The sequence below is a fragment of the Sapajus apella genome, unplaced genomic scaffold, assembly GCF_009761245.1.
Source record: "Sapajus apella isolate SASKATOON/1434 unplaced genomic scaffold, GSC_monkey_1.0 scaffold21, whole genome shotgun sequence".
NCBI classification, from domain to species: domain Eukaryota; kingdom Metazoa; phylum Chordata; class Mammalia; order Primates; family Cebidae; genus Sapajus; species Sapajus apella.
Window position 1 is genome coordinate 3624175 of NW_022436961.1, and position 24665 is coordinate 3648839.

The following is a 24665-nucleotide window of genomic DNA, read 5'->3' on the forward strand; positions in this document are numbered from 1 at the left end:
GACCAGCCTGACCAACATGGTGAAACCTTGTCTCTACTAAAAATACAAAAATTGGTTGGGCATGGTGGCAGGCACGTGTAATTCCAGCTACTTGGGAGGCTGAGGCAGGAGAATCACTTGAACCCAGGAGGTAGAGGGTGCAGTGAGTTGAGATCACTCCACTGCACTCCAGTCTGGGTGACAGAGTGAGACTCCATCTCAAAAACAAAAACAAAAACCAAACAAAACAAACAAACAAAACATCACCTTGAGATGGGATCATGCTTTTAGATACCATCCTTTGCATTACTTAAATTAGAAATACATTTTGGGATTTACTAATACACTGTAGTTCTCAAGCTTTTAACCTATGTTATCTTTGCCCTCCCTACAAATCCACTTTTAGAAATAAATGAAGAAAGAGCCCTCATCTTTTACTTCTTCTGCGACCTTCCACAGCATCTAATATTCTACTCTATATACCATGAGCACTTAGTCAATGCCTATTGAATGAATGAGCCCTCTCTTCTGGGAGTGTGACTTCTGTCTTACTTTCGGCACTTACTCTTTTCATCGTGAGGGTGGCTGTAGAATACCTAGTGACTATTGGGTAAAAAGGCTACAAGAAAATTGTGGAGGGATAATTTGGAATCAGTCCACAGAGGAAATAATAAAAGGTTCTGCAGTTGATGGGTAATCCCTTGGAAATGTTTTTGATAAGACACCTCTTCAAAGTAAAAGAGAGAGCCCTCTTTCTTGATAGATGGTGGAATGGTATGTCGATCAAGCTATTCTAGACACTAAAGGGGCCTCTGGCCAGGATTTGTGTTTTCTTTTCAAGTATGGAGCCAGATGGATAAACCCTTACTTAACTATGAGAAAGAACAATTTAGTAAGGAATTGAGAATGTTACATTATTTAAGAAATATCTATTACAAAACCCAAATTACATATTGTGCTAGTCTGATCTCATGCAGCTATAAGAACATGTCTGAGACTGAGTAATTTATAAAGGAAAGAGGTTTAATTCATTCACATTTCTGCAGGGTTGGGGAGGCCTCAGGAAACAAAATCAATCATGGCAGATGGCGAAGCAAACACATCCTTCTTCGCATGGTGGCAGGGAGGAGAATGAGTGCCTAGCGAGGTGGGAAGCCCCTATAAAACCATCAGATCTTGTGAGAACTAACTCACTGTCATGAGAACAGGATGGGGGAAACTGCCCCAATGATTCAATTACCTCCACTTGGTTTCTCCCACAACATGTGGGGATTATGTGAACTACAATTCAAGATGAGATTTGGGTGGGGCCACAGCCAATCCATATCATATATATAACTTAAATTGGATCAATATTTAATGGATACCTACTTGCCAGCTACCGTGTTGGTTCTTGAAGAGACAATGATGAGTAAGAATGGTTTATATTCTTAAATATCTTATACCGAAGAGAGAAGGAAACACATAGGTATGAATACCGGATTATAAAGTCAGGCTATGCCAAACACAAGCATAAATAAACAGAGTGCTATAAAATTAGTGGATAGCTGAAATAAATTTTGAGTTGGAGTTAAGGAAGGTACCCCAGAAGAGGTAATACTGGAGATAATTCTTTTCTTTTTTTTTTTTTGAGACGGAGTTTCACCCTTGTTACCCAGGCTGGAGTGCAATGGCACGATCTCAGCTCACTGCAACCTCCGCCTCCTGGGTTCAAGCGATTTTCCTGCCTCAGCCTCCCGAGTAGCTGGGACTACAGGTGCACACCACCATGCCCAGCTAGTTTTTGTATTTTTAGTAGAGACGGGGTTTTACCATGTTGACCAGGATGGTCTCGATCTCTTGACCTCATGATCCATCCACCTCGGCCTCCCAAAGTGCTGGGATTACAGGCGTGAGCCACCGCACTCGGCCACTGGAGATAATTCTTGAAGTACCAGTGGAATTTAAATATATGTGAGGCTAGGGAATTTTAAATATCTGGAAAGTAATATGCTTCCGGAATGGAACACAGGCTGGCAGAATTGCAATTTAGGGTGGATGGGGAGACTGGTGGAATCTACTGTTAGCTATATAATTCTGAATAAGATTTTGGGAGGTCAAGTGGCAGGATGGCCGAGTGGTGTAAGGCACCAGCCTCAAGCTTAAGATTTGGGAGGTCATGAGAAGCACAGAGAAGGTTAAATGTGACAATCACTGTAAGGCCATATATGGCAAAAGTTGACAACGGTTGAATGTCACAGGTGGAAGCTATGAAAGAATCAGTGCTGAATGATGTTTTTAGCTGAGGAAAATCAGTAAATAGTGATGTCTATGTAAGGTCGGCTGCCTCGCAGAGGGTTAAACGGATACATCCATCTCTCTCCACGCCTGATAACTGTGTCATCACCCAAGCTCGTTATCTGGCCTTGCCGCAAGGCTTCCCCATACCCACCTCTGCATACCAGACCCAAGCCCACATTCAGCACTAAATTATGCATTCAACCCCCAGCCCGCTGTTAATAAACTCTGCAGGAAAATTTTTTAAAGAAGCCCCATCAGACCCTGCCCAGTAGCAGTTTGCTCTGTATGCCCCCAGAAGGCATGCCTACCCATAACCACTAGCTCCAGGCATTTCCTGCTTCTTGATAGCCAATAAGATTGCCTTCACTTTCTTTCCCCAACAGTCAATCAAGGCCCAAGGTCCCGCCCGCCTACCCATAACCACTGGCTCCGGGCATTTCCTGCTTCTTAATAGCCACACGATTGCCTTCACTTTGTTTCCCCAACAGCCAATCAAGACCCACTTACCCAAAGTCCTGCCCGCCTACCAATAGCAACTAGTTTCAGGCACTTCCTGCTTCCTGACAGCCAATAAAATTGCCTTTGCTTTGTTTCCCCAATAGCCAATCAGTCGCTTTCCCTTCCCATAAAACCCCATGACCTAAACAGCCAGGCCCCTTCTTTGGCCCCTTCCTGGACCACAGAACCTTGCCCGGGAGCTGAATAAATTGGCTTCTCATTTTCTCATACTTTCCTCAGTTTCCTCATTTTACATTGGCAATAAATCTTACAGTCTACACCTGTAATAAGAAATCAGACACAAGAAAAATCTTATACATAGGGTAGACATACTGAAGATGAAATGTGAGTTAAATGTGGCTATAGAGGCATTAGGAAATACAGGTTGTGAAAATACGTGACACTGGAAAGGAAAAAGGCTTATTAGACAAGTACAAAGAAAGTTAGGAAGGGTGAAAATTAGGCTACATTTTACATGGAAGGAAAGGAAGTTGATAGAATTTGACACAAAAAGCGTTAACTGCAAGCAGACCCAATGACTCCCAAAACTATGTCCCTAGAGCGACCATTTTCTTAGAATCATAGTCTGTACATTTATGTAAATTATCACCATCATTACTTGGTTATAAGGTAAGAATTTTAAACTTAACATTTTCAAAACAGATTCATGATCGATGTCAGATTATTGTGAGTGTATAAAAATGCAACTGATTTCTGTGTGCTGATTTTGTATCCTGCCATTTTACTGAATTTATTAGTTCTAGCAATTTTTAGTGGTGTGTTTAAGGTCTTCTACTTATAAGATCATATCACCAGTGAACAGAAACAGTTTTACTTCTTCTTTCCAATTTGAATGACTTTTTTTTTCCTGCTTAATAATCTGGCTAGAACTTTCAGTACTATGTTGAATAGAAGTGCGGCAATCTCAGCTCACTGCAACATCTACCTCCCAGGCTCAAGTGATCCTCCTGCCTCAGCCTCCCAAGTAGCTGGGATTACAACTGCATGCCACCATGCCCAGCTAATTTTTATACTTTTAATAGAGATGAGTTTTCACCATGTTAGCCAGGATGGTCTTGATCTCTTGACCTTGTGATGCTCTTGCCTCAGCCTCCCAAAGTGCTATGATTATAAGATTGAGCCACTAAGCCTGGTCAAATCTTTCCGGTTTTTTTTTCTTTTTTTCCCATCAAGAGTTACCTTCTCAGGAATGGGTGACTAAATGGACCAGATAATAGGAATTCATAATGAAGCTGTTGGGGCATAAGGATGATGTTACAGTAAGGTGTCTAATACTGATGAGTTGTTTAGGTTGGTCAGCAAAGTGATAGAGGCTAGGAAGGGATGTAGGGTCTGGAGGTTTGAAGGGGCACATGCAAGGTGTGAGTGAAAATGAAATCTAGGTGGAAGATACTGCTTGTAAACCAAAGATAAAATTCTAAGCCCCCCGACCAACTGAATGGACCCCTCTTTTTGCAAAAGATACCCCAAAGAAGCCTGAAAAATTAGTTTAGGCCATGACAGGTATCAGGGGTCGAATATACTGCAATATAGCCCTTCCTTTTGGAGTTTAGACCCAAATGACCAGCATTAACATTAAAACAGATATCTTAAAATGAACAAAACAGACTCTTTGTAGCAATAAGACACCAAGTTCCAACGTGACTCTGGTTTAGATTTATGTGACAGATAGCAGGCCCTTAAGGAAATCGAAGTATTTTACCCCAAAACATATTTCTTTGACGTATTCTGAAATGGCCCTGCAAATTATATTTTGTGGGGGAAATTTGCATTCTGTAAGAATCTTCTTCCTTTGCCAAATCTTTTCCAGAGACTCTGACACATTTCAGGTCTGTTAAGGGACGTTCACTATCTCTTCTCTCTGAAACCTATGACCTGGAGGCTTCATCTACATGACAAGAACCCTGGCTTCCACAACCCCTTGTCTAAAGGCAAGCAAGCATTTATATATATATATATATATATATATATATATACTGAATTCAATTCTTCAAGCAGAGCTTAACTCTTTCAAATAATTGCCAATCGGGATATGTTTGACTCCACCGGCGACCTGGAAGCCCCCTGCCCACTCCACCCCCACTCCACTTATTTTGAGATGCCCAACCCTTCCAGGCCAAACAAATATATACCTTAAATGTATTAATTGATGTATTTGCCAGTGACTTCTGTCTCCCTAAAATGTATAACACCAAGCTGTAACCCAGCCACCTTGGGTACATGTCCTTAGAACCTCCTAAGACTATCACGAGCAGTTATCCCTAACCTTGGCAAAATAAACCTCTAAATTAATTGAGACCTGTCTCAGATACATTTTGGGTTATATGGCTAAATTTTTAAATTTCTTTGGTTTGTCTTGGAAGGTCTGAAAAGATCTTAGTGATGGCTTGGCCTGAGCTCCTCATTCTATCTATGAAAAAGTTACGACTTGAAGAGGTGACGTGACTCTCCAGCATCCCGCAGTTAAAATGAGGTTCACCTGAACACAGTCCAAGTTACCAGTCACTGATAAAAAGCCAGTCTTCCACGGGGCTCTTCTCTCACCCAAATCCCTTCAAATGGAGTCCGAGCTACTGTCGCTCCTGCTCCCCAAATTTTTTCTTCTTTTTTTTTCTTAACCAACCTCAAAATTCTCAGTGACAAGAGAAGGAAAATGTCTAAACTAGATCCTTACATCTGTTTGCTCTGCAGTTCCATAAGTTTTGGCTTCACACCACTTGGAAGTTTGTTTCTGAGACAAGATGCAATGTAACTGCCTCTAAGCTCTTAGCTTGCCAGCAGGATGTCCATCTCTAGCCGACAGGACCCGCTGCCCCTGCTGTTTGGATTGGTAACCAGGTTGTCTGACGGGAGGGCACCTCCCAGTTTCATCAAGGACAGTGGGTTCTAGGTAAACACTCATTATTCGCCAGGCTTTCCACTCAGACTCAGGCATTCCACTGCATTTCAGGCTTTCCACTTAGTCTGGGAAAAATCTCATGGCCATGTTGGCTGTTAGTACAGCTGGGACTGGGAGAGAGGCAGAGATGACTTGCCTGGGCGATGGCTGTACAAGGGTCCTCCGGATTCAGTGTGGTTTCTGGAAGGAAGTCTGCATGATGAGCTGGGAGACCTGTATTCTATTCCTCCTCCACGATCTACTCAATACTTGTGAATAAAGTCATGTCACCTCACTTGGTTTAGTCATCTCCAAAGTAAAGTGTCTGCAGAAATAATTTCGTAGGGTTCACTCTCGTTCCAAAATCTGGAATCACATAGAAAAAGACTGACATCTTTTTATACAAGCAATGAAACATGAGTGAAATGGAGTGTCCTAGGAAATTCCTGTTACTGCTGGTTATTGATCATATTGATCCTTATGCAAAGTGCGTTAAGAATGAACCGATGACGGCCAATGCCAGAATTCCAGCTCTTGCAGAGGATCCAAGCATCACGCCCAGGAATAGGTTAGATCTCTTCATGTAAAGCAGAGAGAGGCAGGGAGGCCTGAGGCAGGACAGTCAGTAAGCAGGCTAGATAGACCTCGATTCTGGGGAAGAAGCATCTGCTGATTGCTCTGCTTTTTATTGGTGATTAATTGCTTTGGGTCCACAGATGTTAATTGTAGCCAGAAAAAGACCAGAAAGCTGCAATAGCATGATATATTGGGAAAAACACATGATTGGGAATGGAATAGAACTGGAGTCAAATCCAGTTCTGGAACAAACTATTCATCCTTTCTGAATCTAAATTAAGTCATTATAACTCGAGGATAATTATATTTTTGCATGGGTTTTATAAGGATTAGAGACAATGTATTCAAAACGCTTGCACACGGTAAACATTTGCTAAATGTTATGCAATTTTGTCAACAGGATGTGGGAAAGGGATAAGAATTTAAGCCCAAAGAGAAGCACAGGCACAATGTGATTTTGCTGAACTCAGAACTTCTAAGGATACATCTAGATCCATGTGTGGTTTTGTGATGAGGATCCTTGACACAGCCGTATGAGAGGGGTAATTTCTCAGGACCCCTGGTGGCAGCTATAGGAAGATGTACAGTTATATGTCTCTGAGCTTACAGTTGGGTACTACAGACAATCTTCAGAATTTCTACAGAATAGCCCAAAGGATGGCAACTTAGTAAGAAATGAGATCTAAGAACTTGCCATTAAGTCTGCACATAAGTTTATGAATTATTAGAACATATTAATTGTTCATATGAAGGAATAGAAGACATAGACTAGATGGGGGTGAGGAGACAAAGCCCTCTCCTCACTGTAAACCACAAATAAAATTCTAAGACTTCCTCACCAACCATCTGAATGAGCTTCTTCCTAAGCCAGGGCTCTTTTAAAATTTAACTTGAGAGACTGTTTCAGGTCACTATGGGAAGTGGGGTTGGATATGTCTCATTATGCCTCTCCGGCATGAACCTCAACACAGATTTTAAGTCTGATAGAAACATTTTACAACCTATTCTCCCGGAAGCCTACTACCTGAAGGTTTCCTCTGCAAATAAGAACTTGGATCTCCACAATCCTTTATCTTACCCCAGAATTTCTTTCATTTTTGCTTTTGTTTTTTGAGAAGGAGTTTTGCTCTTGACCCCCAGACTAGAGTGCAATGGCACGATCTTTGCTCACTGCAACTTCTACCTCCTGGGTTCAGGCAATTTTCCTGCCTCAGACTCCCAAGAGGCTGGGGTTACAGACACCCACCACCACACCCAGGTAATTTTAGTAGGGATTCTTCGTATTCTTAGTAGGGATGGGGTTATGTTGGCTAGGCTAGTCTCAAACTCCTGACCTCAGGCAATCTACCTGCCTTGGCCTCCTAAAATGCTGGGATTATAAGGGTGAACCACTGCACCTGGCCATTTACACAGAATTTCTTTCAATTGATTCCAGGTCTTTAGATAAACTCAACCAATTGTCAACAAGAAAATACTTACATCTACGTAGAAGCCAGAAGCCCTCCCACCTCCTACCTTTCTGGACCAAACCAATGTATATCTTAAATGCATTTGGCTGAAGTCTTACATCTCCCTAAAATGTATAAAAAAAATCAAACTGCACCTGGACCACCTTGGGCTCATGTTCTCAGGACCTCCTGAGGGCTGTGTCACAGGCTGTGGTCACTCGTCTTTGGCTCAGAATAGATGTCTCTAAATTTTACAGAGTTTCACTCTTTTTGTCAACATCATCATGTTTCTTGATGCCTCTATTACTGTTAGAGCAAATATAGGTGGATAAGCAAAACTGTGACATGTAGAGTTTCATGCTAGCTGGGACTTCAGAAACTAGCTAGTTGCCTCCCTTACTAAAGACAACAGTAAGCATGGAAAAGAAAAGCTACAGGTCAAATTCTAATCAGGGTTAATGCATGCATGTCTATAAAGCTCACTTTTTGGCTTTAATGTCCCTCGATCTCATACATGTGCATACAAACACACAATATACACACGCACGCAATACACACACACCTTCATTAGAAACAAGACTAGAAGCTAGAAGGCAACAAAGTTGCATTGGTTCTCCACTCATCTATCGTTTAATAACATAAACATAGAAGAAATAAACTTCAAGCAAAGATGGGCTGAGACTAGAAAGAAGCCTCCCTAAGTACAGTTAATTGCAGTGAGAAAAAGAATTATGTTAAATGTAATACCCAGATTAAATTAATTAAAGATATACTAAATGTTTTTACGGAGATTCAAAGCCAAAAGTTAGTGTTCTTAATCTCAACGAGCTCTAGTCCAATATGCAGCTTAACTGTACGCGTTCATAGTGGTTTTATGCCAATAAGCTACTGTGGAGAATAGAAAGAGCAAAGGATGTGGCTAGATTATTCTGTCTACTTAATAGATAAGTGTCCTTGGGAAAATGAGAGGGAGCTTTAAACCTTGGTGTCTTTATCTATTATAGAAAGGTAATAATAGCTACTCACCGGATGGCAGTGAGGATCAAATGAGTTAAGGCAAGTAAAAGAGCTCTATAAAATTTAAGAAGCCTGATGAAGCTTTTAAGAGAAAGGCAAAGTTGACCCTGGGCTTTCAAAAAAAACAAAAAACAAAAAAAAAAAACAACAAAAAAAACTACTCTTTCAGGTACAAACTATGAATTATGATTTTAAACTTCTAAAAAAAAATGGATAAGTTTCAAAAATACCCAGTTTTGAAACACTGTATCCTCCTTCATTTATTCATCTCCCATTGCCATTCCACGCTATTTCCCAACCGTTAGTCCCTTCTTATCACTTCCTGGTGACAATTTGCTCTGTTTCCTTCTCCTTCCCTCTCAAGGCAAAACCTCAGAGACAATTGGCTGCTAGGGGTCCACTGCAGAGACCTTGAAGAACATGGCAATTATGAAACTTCAACAAGAAAAGATTTCAGCTGATCTTTAAAAAAATATACTGTCAGGAATTTTGTAGAAATGACTTTAATATAATAACCGCTTCTTTGACTGATGTTTTGTCTGGTGGTGAAAAGAAAAATGTTTCTAAAAGCATGCCAGTGTCCTAGAGTTGGGGACACAAACTTAAATGACTGAAGGCACTTGAGAAGTGGGGGCAAGGTTGTTGAGACCAGGCCCCGTACCAAGCAGGAGAGCATGAACCATGAAACCTGTGGAAGAGGACTACTGCTTCTAGTTTCCAGTCAATTCATCTGAAATGGAATTCAGGCTCCATTCCAGCCACCGCAATTGATCTGGGGTTTTTGTAAAATTCCCCAGTTTTTACATATTGCCAGTTAATTAATTAAGAAGAAATATAAATGTTCAACCATACTGTGTGCTCAAGAAATACATTTATAAGACATCATGGGCCTGCATTTTGGGCTAAAGGAGCTAGAGAAAAAGGATGAAAATTCATCAGATCCAGCATCACTACTGCATATTAAAATACTCCCGAGTTTATATTCTGCTAAAGATATGTAAACAGGAACAGTTTTGCATTCCCAGGGTTACATGAGCATTCATGATGATTTATTTATTCACCACCATTTGAATAGAGCAGTGGGCAAAATGTAGAGATGACTGAGATAATGCTTATGTTTTGACCACATGGAGCATAAATCTAATCTGAAAGGCAAGCAAGAGATATACAAATGAAAATGGATTCTAAGAATGAAAATGATGTAAGTTTTTATAACGTAGTGGTTAGTCGCATTGGTCATGGAGTCAAATGGGCATAGGAACGAATCTTGACAAATTACCTTTCCTCAGTCTCCTGAGCTGTGGATAGTAATGGAACCGATGTCACAGGACTGCTGTAAGCACTAATAAGATAATACTAAAAGGTTCTTAGCACAGTTTCTGACACCAACTTGATGATATTTTCATAAGCTACAATAACAATGGTGGTAATAACAGTAATAATAATAATAGAAGTAAGGTAACTCAAACATCACAAGGCTGTAAATGATGGAGCTATGTGAGGGACGCAGGCAGCATGTGTTACACCCTTACTACTTAAGGTAGGGCCCATGGCCATCCAGCATTGGCATCTTCTGGGCAGCTATTGGAAGAGCAGGCACTCAGACCTCAACCCAGAGGGACTGCACCAGAATCTGCATTTTATTCAGCATTTTCCCCAGGTGGTCTGTATGCACAACTGAAGTTCAAAGAGCATCGTGCTAGACGACCTCAGAGGAGGCATGAACAAAGGTCTCCAGAATGAGATAGAATTGGACCAGATCATAAGTTTTCACACTTTTTGTTCTCAAGACCACTCTACAATTTTAAAACTTGTGAGGACCCAGAGCCATTTGCTTATGTGTTTTGTTTATCCGTCTGATGTTGAACAATGTAAGACATCTGGATTATCCTATCTGCTTCAACATTAAATCTGTTGTGTTATGTTCTTTTGATTGACATATATGAAGAAAATGAGGCTGTACACAAATACATAGCTTGTGACAATAGGGGTATTTTAATACCCTTTTCATATCATTGTATATATTCTTTCTCATTGTTTCAGAAAAATTCTGTAAGTGGTAGATAAACTCATGGAATCTCAAATTTAATGAGTCAACATTTAGAAGACTTATATAACTTAATGAACCAATATTTTCTGAATGACAAATGCATGCTTTTGTGGAGCAATGACAAATGTGGAGCATAAGTCAAAGTCCCACTCAAAGCAGGCTACTAGGCTGTAGTGTATATAAACTAACAGGTGTTCATATACCAGGACAAAACATTCAGTGCATGTGTTTTTTCTTGAGACCTCCGCAGTAGTTCGGTATGCAGCAGAAGTGCTTTGGAATACTTCTTATTTCCTCACATGAAATAGTAAAAAGAAATGTACTTAAGGGTCAACATTCATTGAATTAATAATTTTTCCTGTTTCATCCAGAACATTCTTAAGTGGAATGCATGGTGGTGAGAAATGCCGTGACTACTGGCGTAGTTTAGAACCACTATCTTGATTCACGCTAGGCAGCGTTTCACTCACTATTGTTTTTACACTTTCAGGGAAAATTTATCACAATGGAAGAAGCAAGTAAGATCTTAATATTATTATATATGTTTTTTAATCTTTCAAAGGTCCTTAAAAGGATTTGAGGTAGTGTAAAAGTCTTTAGGCTATACTTTGAGACCACAGGAAAAGAGCATTGGAAGACAGAGCCTCCACAAAAGGCTAGGTGAAAGGAAGAGGCCCACAGGTCTAAAGGAGTTAGGCCAGTGGACATAGAAGTAAGAGAAAGCAAAACGTGTTCAACCAATCTCGTGGAGCAGAGCTTATGCGATTCAGAAACAGCTGCGTGGGCTCCTCTGTTCTGTTCCTAAGAACAGAGGCACAGGCAGAGAGAGCACCGTCCTTTGAGTTTGTTTATTAAACATGCCTTGGTGAAGTAGTTTCAACTTCAGCTTGTCTGCATTTTGCTAAGTGAACTTGAAAACTTTGGGAGGCCGAGGCAGGAGGATCACGAGGTCAAGAGATCGAGACCATCCTGGCCAACATGGTAAAACCCCATCTCTACTAAAAAAAAATACAAAAATTAGCTGGGCATGGTGGCGCACACCTGTAGTCCCAGCTACTCAGGAGGCTGAGGCAGGAGAATTGCTTGAACCCAGGAGGTGGATATTGCAGTGAGCCGAGATCACGCCACTGCACTCCAGCCTGGCTCCTGGCGACAGAGCAAGACTCTGACTCAAAACAAAAACAAAAACAAAAACAAAAACAAAAAGAAAACCTTGGCAGTTGATTAAAGTTCAAAACTCAAAGAGAAGACGCAGGAATAAATCACTTTTGCCATTATTTCTAACTAAAGAACTTGTAGTCTCCCTTTGAAAAAAAATAGAGAAGATCATTAGTTTTTAAAAGAAATTGCCACTTTAGTTTTACAATTCATATGAATACTATTTTTTTCTGTGTGAGTTATATCCTCCCCCATGAAGACCCAAGAGGTTAGGGATCCTATTACCTATTTGTATGTTACATACTTTAGAAAAAATGCTCATAGCCTGAAAAATCTAATGGATTGGATTCTAGATGATGAGTAACCTTGACTTCTAAAGGTATAACATTTATTTTCGTGTATGGAGAGGTTTTACATTGTCAATCATAGGGAACAGAAGTGTAAGAGACAAGAACACAAATCCCAATGTCTTGCCTTTAGTATCGGTAAGTTTCACCCAAATACCAACCAAATGAAATTACCCTTAAAGAGGCTACCTCCAGGTCAGATGTTACCCATGGAAGTTGGTCAGAGCCTGCAATATCTATTTTGTATCGATTGTAGGACCCAATACAGATAGAACAACCCTGGGATCCGAGGGCCCTTAGGGATCTCTGGCAGCTCCAAAGTTACAGGAACCTTATGTGGTGTCTCTTGATCCCTCCACCTTCTCCAAAACTCTGTGACTCAAGCTCACATGGTTGCCCGACTTACCTGCAGAATTAGTCCTAGGCTGTCCAGTTTAATAACTACTTCGGAGGGTGTGTTCCTCAGAGACGTACAGTGAGGCTCCGTTTCATCCAGACAATACTTTTACAGCTCACGCCCGGGGCCTCTCTTATTTTCTCTGAAATAGACTTTAAGAGATGCTTGGCTGCGTAACATCATTAGTGAAAATAACTCACAGGAGGACTTTTGAGCTAACAGAGCTGAAAGTGCCATCTGAGTCCTTTCTTTTCTGTTTTGTTTTTGTTTTTTTGAGCCTGAGTTTTGCTCTTGTTGCACAGGCTGGAGTGCAGTGGCTCAATCTCGGCTCACTCTGCCTTCTGGATTCAAGCTATTCTCCTGCCTCAGCTTCCCCAGTAGCCACGATTACTGGCGCGCCACCATGCCCGGCTAATTTTTTGTATTTTTAATTGAGACGGGGTTTTACCATATTGGTCAGGCTGGTTTCGAACTCCAGACCTCAGGTGATCCAACTCTCCCAATGTGCTGGGATTAAAGGCTAGAGCCACCGCGACTGGCCCTGAGTCTTTTTCAAAATTCCACTCTATGTGCTTTTTATCTTCTAAGCTAACTTATGTGTTTTATTCCAATATTCAGAAGGACTTGAAAATAATCTTTTTCAGATTATAAAATGAATGCTTTGCTTTAGAAATTATGTACAATTATAAAAAATAAAGAAAATGATCTATTTCTGTGAATAACAAAATAGTCAAAACTTGAAAATGGGCCAGAAATACAGGTGGCATATCTTCCCAACATTATATGAGGGCATCAGCTCACTCAAGGATTCTCTAGAACAAGTACAAATATCAAGTGAAACACAGGAGGACTTTTGAAACTGCATAATGGGTTCAAGCAATTCTCTTGCCTCAATCTCCCGAGTAGCTGGGTCTACAGGTGGGTGCCACTACACCCAGCTAATTTTTGTATTTTTAGTAAAGATGTAGTTTCACCATGTTGACCAGGCTGGTCTTGAACTCCTGTCGCCAAACAATCTGCCTTCCTCGGGCTTCCAAAGTGCTGGGATTACAGACATGGGCCACTGTGCCTGGCCCACAATTTAAAAATTTACAATAGCCATATTCAAAGTGTAAAAAGACACAAATAAAACTAATTTATAGAAAATCATTTACTTAACCCAATATATCCCAAATGTTATTAATTTAATATATAAGAGATAGAAGAAATTAATAATGAACTATTTTAAATCTTTTTGTTGAACTAGTGCTTTCAAATCTGAAATGTGTTAGTTTCATCTTATTTTTAGTTGACATTTCATAATTGTCCACATTTATGAGACACACAGTGATGTTTTATGCATGTATACAATGTGTAATGATCAAATCAAGGTAATTAGCTTAACCATCACCTCAAATATTTATCATTTGTTTACATTGTAAACATTCAAAATTCTCTCTATTGCACGTTTTAAAAAAGGCAAGAGAGAGGATTTTATTATGATTAATAATAATATTATTATTATTGAGACAGAGTCTTGCTCTGTTGCCCAGGCTGGAGTGCAGTGGTGCAATCTTGGCTCCTTGCAACCTCCCCCCACAGATTTCAAGATGTTCTTCTGCCTCAGCCTCCCAAGTAGCTGGGACTACAGACATGTGCCACCACATCCAACTAATTCTTGTATTTCTAGTAGAGATGGGGTTTCACCATATTGGCCAGGCTGGTCTGGAACTCCTGACCTTGTGATCCACCCACCTCGGCCTCTCACAGTGCTGGGATTACAGGCATGAGCTACCGTGCTTGGCCTCTACTCTCTACTTCTATGAGCTCAATTGTTTTTAGCTCCCATATATGAGCGAGAGCATGTGGTAGTTCTCTTTCTGTGCCAAACTTATTTCACTTAACATGGTGAAATGTCCTCCAGGCTCATTCCTGTTGTTCTGAATGACAGGGCTTCATTCTTTTTTAGGGCTGAATAATATTCCATAGTGTATAAATACCACATTTTCTATATCTGTTCTTCTGTGGAAGGATATATAGGTTGATTTCATATCTTGGCTATTTTGAATAATGCTACAATAAACCGATAAAAATCTAATGTGAAACACAAGAGAAAAACACACAATTTTAAATTCACTAATTGGCATATTAAAAACATACAAAGAAACAAGTAAAACATATTTTTATAATTTAATTTATGTAACCCAATATATCCCAAATAATATCAATTTAATATGTAAGAGATGGCCAGGTGCTGTGGCTCACACCTGTAATCCCAGCACTCTGGGAGGCTGAGGTGGGAGCATCATAAGGTCAGGAGATCAAGACCATCCTGACCAACATGGTGAAACCCCGTCTCTACTAAAAATACAAAAAGACTTAGCTGGGCATGGTGGTGTGTGCCTGTAATCCCAGCTACTCATGAGGCTGAGGCAGGAAAATCGCTTGAACCAGGGGTCAAAGGTTGCAGTGAGTGGAGATTGCACCACTGCATTCCAGCCTGGTGACAGAATGAGACTCTGTCTCAAAAAAAAAAAAAACAAAAAAACAAAAAAAACATGTAAGAGAGAAAACAAATCATTAATGAGATATTTTATATTCTCCAATTGTACTAATTCTTTGAAATCTGGTATGTATTTTATATTTACAACACATCACAGTTTAGGCGCTACTTCAAATGTTCAAAAGCTACATAAGACTAGTGGCTACCATATTGGACAACATAAATCTAAGGGAAAGAACTTTGTTCCACTCGTTGTTAACTATAGGTCTCAAACTAGTAAACTACGAAGTTATCTTGTTGCTCTTTTTCCCAGTAGAGATACAAATAAGGTCTGTCCAGTAGGAAAGAGAAATACCAATAATCATTTTGGGTTGTACATTATTAGTCAATTTTCTATCCATCCCGGAAATAAAATCCTAGAATTCCTTTACTAAATTACCTAGAAAGAATACCTACCTCTTCAGACATTCTTTGAACAAGTCTTAATATTTTACTGGCACCCTCATTGCTTAATAATTGGAACAAAATCTTGGCAATGTGTTTATTTTGTATTTTCCTGAGTCACGGCTTTCACCTTGTTGGAAATTCTACTTCAGCAGTTCCACTACCTGCAACCACTATGAACACGTTACTGTCTTCTGTTGTGTCTCTGCAGATGAACTCACATAGACACATTCCACATACATAGCTCTATCATCACAATGTCTACCTATGTAAATCTTGAAAACACTGATGTAAGTAAATGCTCACGTATATTTTTCCTGGTTTGAAATTGAAGAATTTTATATATATTTCCAAGGTTTTTGATATCCATTATCAAATTGTCTTTCTGAAATGTTTTATCATAAACTTCCTTTATACTGGATAATAAAAGCGCCCGATTCCTTACTCTAGAAAACTCAGTATAAGAATTGATAATATTGTTCTCTTTTTAAGGAATCTAGATTTATTTTATATTTTCACAGTGACTAAAATGTCCATAATAATCACAGCAGTAAAAGGAGATTTTTTCATTTTATGTTCTGCTTAGATTATGACTACAATTCTCACTGCTAGGTTAGATGTTTGCCATTGTTTCATGATTATTTCTTATCATATTAAGGATGTATTTCTTGACCCCTATTTTACTAATTTAAAAAAAAACTGTAATAAAACTCTATCAAATGTATACTTTTTCTTTTAATTTACTAATATCATACATTATATTCATAGGTCTTCTAATATTTAATTATCCATGTATTATTAGAATAAACCTTACCTGACAAAGGCTATTATTCCTTTAATATACTTACATGTTTATCAGCTCTTATTTAGCATCACTTTATTTTTTCATTATACTTTTAAGTTCTGGGATACATGAGCAGAACGTGCAGGTTTGTTACATAGGTATACACGTGCCATGGCAGTTTGCTGCGCCCATCAACCCATCATCTACATTAGGTATTTCTCCTAATGTTGTCCCTCCCCTTACCCCCCAGGCCCTGACAGATCTTGGTATGTGATGTTCCCCTCCCAGTGTCCATGTGTTCTCATTGTTCCACTCCCATTTATGAGTGAGAAAATGTGGTGTTTGGTTTTCTGTCCCTGTGTTAGTTGGCTGAGAATGACGGTTTCCAGCTTCATCCATGTCCTGGATCTCATCCTTTTTGTCTTTAGTCTACATTTGGTATTTCTCCTAATGCCATCCCTTCCCTAGTCTCCCAACTCCCAACATGCTCCAGTGTGTGATGTTCCCCTCCCTGTGTCCATGTGTTCTCATTGTTCAACTCCCATTTATAAGTGAGAAAATGTGGTGTTTGGTTTTATGTTCTTGTGTTAGTTTCTTGAAAATGATGTTTTTCCAGGTACATCCATGTCCCTTCAAAGGACATAAATTCATTCTTTTTTATGGCTGCATTGCATTCCATGGTGTATATGTGCCACATTTTTTTTTTATCCAGTCTACCATTGATGGGCATTTGGGTTGGTTCCAAGTCTTTGCTACTGTGAATAGTGCTGCAGTAAACATATGTGTGTATGTGTCTTTATAATAGAATGATTTATAATCCTTTGGTTATATACCCATTAATGGGATTGCTGGGTCAAATGGTATTTCTGATTCTAGATCCTTGGGGAGTCACCACACTGCCTTCCACAATGGTTGAACTAATTTATACTCCAAGCAACAGCATTTCTATTTGTTCATATGCTCTCCAGCATCTGTTGTTTCTTGACGTTTTAATGATTGCCATTCTAACTGGCGTGAGATAGTATCTCACTGTGGTTTTGATTTGCATTTATCTAATGCCCAGTGGGCATCACTTTTTAAAACATATTTGACATCTATATTGATAAGTTACTCTCATCAAAATGTTTTACTTGTGAAACAATCTAATTAGATTTTAATATCAGAGTATACTCACTTAGTAAAATGAAATTTAAAGGTTTTCAGTTCTTTTGAATGGTTTGAAACATTTAAATAGTACAGGGATAATCGGTTCCTTAAATATTTGAAATAATTCTTGTGATGCTCAGTGACATCTTCCCTAGAGGTTATCCTTTCATAATCTTGTAAAACTTTCTTTCACATTTTTGTTTTATTTTTTCTTCCTCTATTTGAGTCATTTTAAAGGCCTTAACTATAGTTAATTATTAACAAGTTCCCTAATTTTAGTGCTGAGATTATATATGTGTATAAGCATACATTTATAAAATCACATTGACTATATATATGTATACTTGTGTGTATGTGTGTAATTCTATATTACAATTGTTCTATATTTGTACTTTCTTATTTTTCTTAAGTAAATTAGCCAGATATTTTTCATTTTTATTTTTTAGAGCATCTACTTTTGATTGGAATTGATCGGTTTTTAAATTTGCTCTGATTTCATCTTTTTAATTTGTTTTTTTCCTGAGGCCAGTAGGAAGCCACTGAAGAATCTCAAGCAGAGGAGTAACCTGAGGACGTCTGTGCTGTGAAAGATGCTCTGCTGTCCACTGAGGAGCCCTGGGGTGGAGAAAAGAACATCAAGGCCAGGCTGGGCTCCTGGTTCCACGGCGGCCTCCAGGAGCCAGCTATTGGGCAAGAGCGACTCACGGTTGGATGGGGCAAAGCTGAGAGGAGAGCTTAGCTATAGTATCATGTTCCTAATGGGAGGTCCGGCTGTGGGGAGCAGCAGTCCAAGGATATTAGAGGATTTTGCCCGGTTCAGGCCAAGTTCCGTAATCTGGAAGGAAGGTTTTAATCTGTGAGGCCCAATACAGCAATTCTATGAATAAGTGATATAGACATGTGATGCATTGCGACAGGAGCCAAGCCAAGTTCTGGGATGAAGGGGCATAACCCCCCTCCTGCAACAGAACTATTGGGATATCGGCAAGAGGGCTGTCACAGAAGGTCACTTAGTTGGTGCATGTGCAACTCCCAAAAACAACATTCACATGGACTGCAGCACGAAGAGCATCACTTGGAATTGTGTAGTGCTGTTTGCACCACGAATCCAGGAATCTAAATAGGACCTTGGTGTCACTAAGTAGCTGAGCTCCAAAGAGGGACCTAAGGTGGAAACCTAGACGTTGAACTGGGACACTTGGTGGGAGTCTCGGGGAAGCTGCAGATCAAATGTACACATGTATTGAAACATGACCCTGGACCCCAAAAACTTTTACAATTGTTACATGTCTGAACTTTTTACAAACACCCTAAAACAAATTAGTTTCAAAAATGGAAAAAAGAGTGTTAGGAAGTCCTATGCTTACCTCTGGAACATGGTCCTACAAAATTGAGACCAATTCCAGCCCTCAGCTGCGATAATAATGAGGTTTCTAATTGTGCTCTAAGCCTCAGGATTAATGCAGAAAACAGACCAGGTGGCAAACATGGTTGAAAAGGCCGTGAATGATTGCAGTTGAGAGAGAGAATAAGAGACCCCATGCACATGTAGGTCATGCTCCTACACGTCCGTGAGTCACATGACATCTTTACTGCCCTCCTTTCTCTTTAGTTCTTTTCTTTTGCATATCCCCACTTCCATTCATTCTTTTTCTTTGTCCATGCCTTCACCCAGCTCCGATCCCCGATCCCCAAGCTCTGTGGTTGCTTCTAAGTGCTAATGAAGTTATCAAGCCCTGCTTCCCCCGCGGTGAAAGAACTCCAAGTGGATGTGCCTTCTCACTCATGAGCAGGGCTGCCCAGAGACTCATTTCAAGACATTTATCTGCCACAGAACAATGACATCTGCTGCTGAGAAGAAATTAAATCGACTGCTAAGTAGAGCAGCACAGCACATAACAGCCTTGCGGAACCGGGGAGGGTGTTTGATGGTGATGGCTGTGAAGCCAGGTCTGACAAGGTCCTCACCCATATTGCCTGCCATCCTTCAGCAGCTGGTTGTGCAGCTGCTGCGGAGTCTGGCACTCCCCATGCTGACGGATGCTGAAGAGCACATTCCGGAGTTGGGGGGAATCCAATGAGGCAGGAAACAGCTTGACCAGGACAAGCCCTCTCTGCATATGAAAGTGGGGCTGCTGAAAGAAAAATCTGGAATGGGAAGGGACAGTATTGGGGGCAGGGGAGTAGTTTAATCAAATTTGCTTAAGTGAGCTCAAAAACGGGATATGAATAGGATGTGACAACCCTTCCCATTATAACAGAACCCGTGTCAGGTAAGATAACCCTCATGAATTGGCTGAAAATCCCACAGTGGGGCAACTGACCTCATGGTCATTTGGCAGTCACAGAAGCTAAAAACTACCTCCAACTATTTTAAAAGAAGGAAAGAAGCATTGTGACTAATAAACATCATTATTTCTCTGAGGTGAAGGCTCGTATTTTCCCCTTCAAGGACCTTGGAACAAAGAACGACTGAACTCCTGCTGCAGAGGATCAACTGTGAGGCTTCGAACCTCTTCCGCAGCGCGCTCTCTCTCTCGCCAGCCCCCTAGTGAGGTTCTTGGACACAGATACCAAACTTTGGCATAGGAGAAATGGCAGGAACTCAAGTTTGAATGTCAATTTCCTCACATAGTGCTAGGTAACTTTTGGTCAAAGCACTTAATCATTCTGAGATAATTTTGTTTTATGTGAGAGTTAATTGGGAATATTTTTTATGAATGCACCTAGCAAAGGGCCTCAACTTTTTCAGTCAGCAAGTGTGAATTCCTTTCATCTTTCCTATTAAAAATCTCTGTACTTCCAGAAATAACACAGCCCTTGGAGTATGGGATGGACTCAATTCATGAATATGTAGCTTAGTATATTCATTCAAAAATATTTCTTAACTATTTACTTTGCATATGTACCATGTAGGCCTTGGGGACGTAGCAGTGAAAAAGTTAAATACGGCCCTTATCTTGTCACTCAGAATGCTTTTGGTCACATGTAACAGAATAATCAGCCCAAAGTGACTTAATAAAAGGGACAATTGTCTTACAATGAGAAAAGTCTAAGATAAAGTAGGCTTCAGGAATGGTTTGATTCATCCACTCATGGGGGTCATTAGGGACTCTTGCCATCTCTGCCCTGCCTTCCACAGCATCTGCTAATGATAAGACTGGTTGGTGTCAAGGTTACATGGTTTCTCTTCCATATGCAGAAGGCTTCACATGCTGGCAGTTCCCAGCCAATCTCTCTTTGTGTCTCACCATCTGTAAGTAAGTAACATGCATCCCTGAATATACTGCGACTAGGAGACAGGAGCTGCTGATTAGTTTAGTCCTGAGGCACATATCCTACTCTAAAGCAGGGGTATAATCAGCTAAGGGCAAAGCCCCTGAGCTGACGGCAAGGAACAGAGCTATCCAATAAGCTCAGGGTGGATAGGAAGAGAAGAGGGGATGAGACTGAGAAGTTATAACCATGGTACTGTAGCCTCATTTGTGTCCTCACAGATCTTCTGATTATTAAGTTTGCCATCTTTGCAAAGCAGACTTTTGTAAAAAGCAAAAAATAATATTTTGTGCTGTTTCCCTGGGGAACATGTATATCAAGAAGCAATAATATTCCTTCACTTCTAATGATAAGGTCGCTTAATAAATTGGATAGCAAGTCTATTTACTAAGAGGTGCTAGGTGCTAGAGAAACATACAGGAAAGTGTGAAATTAGAGCCACTATCATTAAGAAGTAGGCTGTGCACAGTGACCCATACCTGCAATCCAAGCAATTTGGGATGCCAATGCAGGAAGATCACTTGAGCCAATGAGATCCAGACCAGCCTGAGCAACATTGGGAGACCCGCTCTCTACAAATAATAAAAATTTAGCTGGGCATGGTGATGTACAACCATAGTCCCAGCTACTGGGGAGGCTGAGGTGGGAGGATCGTTTGAGCCCAGGAGGTCAAATCTGCAGTGAGCCATGAACGACAGCACTACCGCACTCTAGCCTGGGTGACAGAGTGAAACCCTGTCTGTCAAAAAAAAAAAAGCAGCAGCCAGCAGTACAATACATAAAATATTTTATTCTTTTGTAAAATGACAAATAGTAAAATGGTGTTGTGTGGTAAGTGGTCAGTGAATGGCACAGACATTGATTTTTAGAGACTCGTGAGTTGCAAACTTCTCTAAGAATCATCTGGGGTCAGCTTGTTTACAACGCACATTTCTAAACCAATGATTTTGATTCAGTGGCTTGAGATGGCAGCCAGGAATCAAGTTAGAAAAACATTTCTAAAAAACACAATTACATAGGTACTGCATTGTGAAAGAGGAGTTGGCCTTGGCTGCTAGGGACAGAGCCTTCAGGATTCTTCAAGGAGAACACAGCACCTGGTTTCTTTATTGTTCATTGTAGCACGGCCATCAGTATAACAGCACCTCATCCAGTGGAGATAGTTGGAATGGAATTGAATGAATTGATCGTGGCTATTTTTCAGGTTGGGATGGAGTGGGGAGATACCAAAAGTAAGGAGATGAGGTCGTGTAATAGTCTTTGCGAGAGATGATGTGTAATTAGCCTATAGGGCGTGAAAAGAAAGGAAGAAATTGCTATCCCAAAGCCCTTCAATAAATCTCTTGGTTATTCAGCAGATAATTTATACTCCATGGGAAAGTTGGCAGAATATTTCAAATTATTTAAAACAAAGTGTGAGTGGGTGTGAAAAAGAAACTTAAGCTCTCCCATTTAATTCACATTCTCTCTATTTTGATGTAAAATAAAGAGAAGAGAGAATTAACTTGGGAGGCAGAACACAAGCATTTCAGCCTCAGTTTGCTTCTCAGGAGCTGTGTGACCTTGGAGACATCCCGTTTCTTTTTTGGGACAGTTTTCCCATTGGCAAAATGAAGGGGTGGAACCAGGTAATATCCAACATCCTCTGCTGCTGAGATGGAATATCACCGTATGCACCTTGATGAAAACTGCACTGTAAATTTAATTTACTTATGAGACTGTTAAAACAAGCATGACTGAAAACAAAATGTATATTGTACTCAATGTAAGAGTAATGGTGTGCGTTCTCGTTATGTGCGCAAGCAATGTAACCATAGTTAAATTTATGATGAGAATAGCACATACGTTGGGCTGAGCAGGTTGTAGTAAATTAAAATTTACAGCTGCCCTTTATATTAGTGTAAAGGCATTCCTCTGCCACCAGCCACAGAAGCCTTATCAGCGTATGAATGAGGCCCATTAGCACAACAAAAGTTGTGTCACATAATGTCAAAGTCTTGTGCTAGACATCTAACCTTGTACACACTGCACTGTATCTAAGGATAAATTCGTGTTTCTTGTCCCTGGCACTGGCCCAGATTCCCTTCAATCTGTAACTGAATCTGAAAGGACAGAGCAAATGCCTAGGAAAACTTTTATTTTCTTCTTTCATGAGGACCACAGATTCCCCTGGCAGGCATGGGTGTGTTGTTCCCCACTGAAGGCCATCCTAATATTTCTAAATTTCTTGACCCACTCTTCGGTCACTGAAGGTCATAATTTTCTTACAGAAAGATTGTCCTCTTTCCAAATAAAAATTAACAAAGGATTTTATCACAGGCAAATTGCCAAATATATTTTAGATATGATCCGGTATCTAGAAATCTAGCATATACCCAAATTTTCAGGGATGTTATTATGTAAATCACAGTAACAGCTCATTTTCTGAGTCTAGACAAGCTGGCAGAACCTGTGTTGCTAACGCTACTAAAATTCCTTCTAATTCCTCTAGTTAACCTGAAAGATAAATGTCACCTCCTATCTATAGATAAAGCTCAACGAAATTGTCACTTGTTGAAGGTCAAACATAACTAAGAATTCCTATCTGTACCCAGTTGACTCCAAAGTGTGGAGTCTGAATTAGGGAAAGAAAGTCAGGCTGGCGGGGGCACAGACAAGCAAAAGGAAGAAGCAGATAAGCCATATTTGTGCCTTTCTTCATGGTCGAGGACCCATAGCCCTCTTGCACAAATGACTCACAACCTTCCTGCACCCAACTATCACCAAACACCTGCATGTTAGCTCACTGCAACCTTGGCATTATCAGCACTGCACGAAGCCCTCTTCAACAGGCATCATAAACACGATTCTGTAAAATCTCCAGCAAGCCTTTGTCTCCCTGCAGTCACTCCTCTTCTGCTGATCCTGCCTGTTGTGTATTCGCAACATATTTTCTCACTTTCTTTAACAAATCTTCCTTTCTCTACCTACAACTGTCCTGGTCAATTATTTTATCACCGCGCCACGGGCCTAGATAGTCGTTGCTCCCCTGTGACACAAAGCACATAATTATTCTACTCTGACCTGCTACTATAAAGTCTATAGTACTAACCATATATCATTCACCTGAATTATTTCTAATTGTAAATAAGTAGATTTTACTGCTTCCAAGTCGATTGTATACTTTCTTTGTTTTTGCTTTGAATAGCTGTAATTAGTGATGTACATTTTTGGACTATAATTAAAGGTGTGATAGCCTGGAAAATTTCAAGACAAAGACTTCTAGTTTTTCCAAGGATTTTTAAAAAATAATTAACTACTTTTAGATTTTTAAGGTTTTTATAATGCTAATTAAAACATTTAAGATTTATTAATAAAACATTTACATTTATTAATGTAATGTCTTTATTTCTTATATTTATGTAACAAAAATAATTGTATAAAAATCTCTATAGGAGACTTGGCATTGGGACTAGACTGCATTTTTTCTAAGTAACTTGGGGTAAAATAAGTAGTTTGATAATCAGCTGTGTTCCTATAAAGGAAAAAGAAATGTGAATTGTACAGACCTGCAATACCTTCTCCATAATCTCAAAATCCTTAGGTATAAAAAAAACTAAAACCGAACGAACAATATTCCCCTCTTTGCAGAAGAAATTTTAATAGATTTAGGATGAGTGTTACCACCAGATTCTTTTGGGGTGGTAATGAGATATGCACATATTGTGCTTCTAAAATCTACATTCAATACAGATGGCCAGTGTAAACAATAAGAGACTGCAGAAATGATGGTTTGTTATATCTGAAATGATGTCATAAGGAACATGGCTACTCTGCACCCCTCTTTTGTGGATTACTTGTGGAAAGCTAGTTGCCTTGTCATGAGACACACAAACCACTTGAGG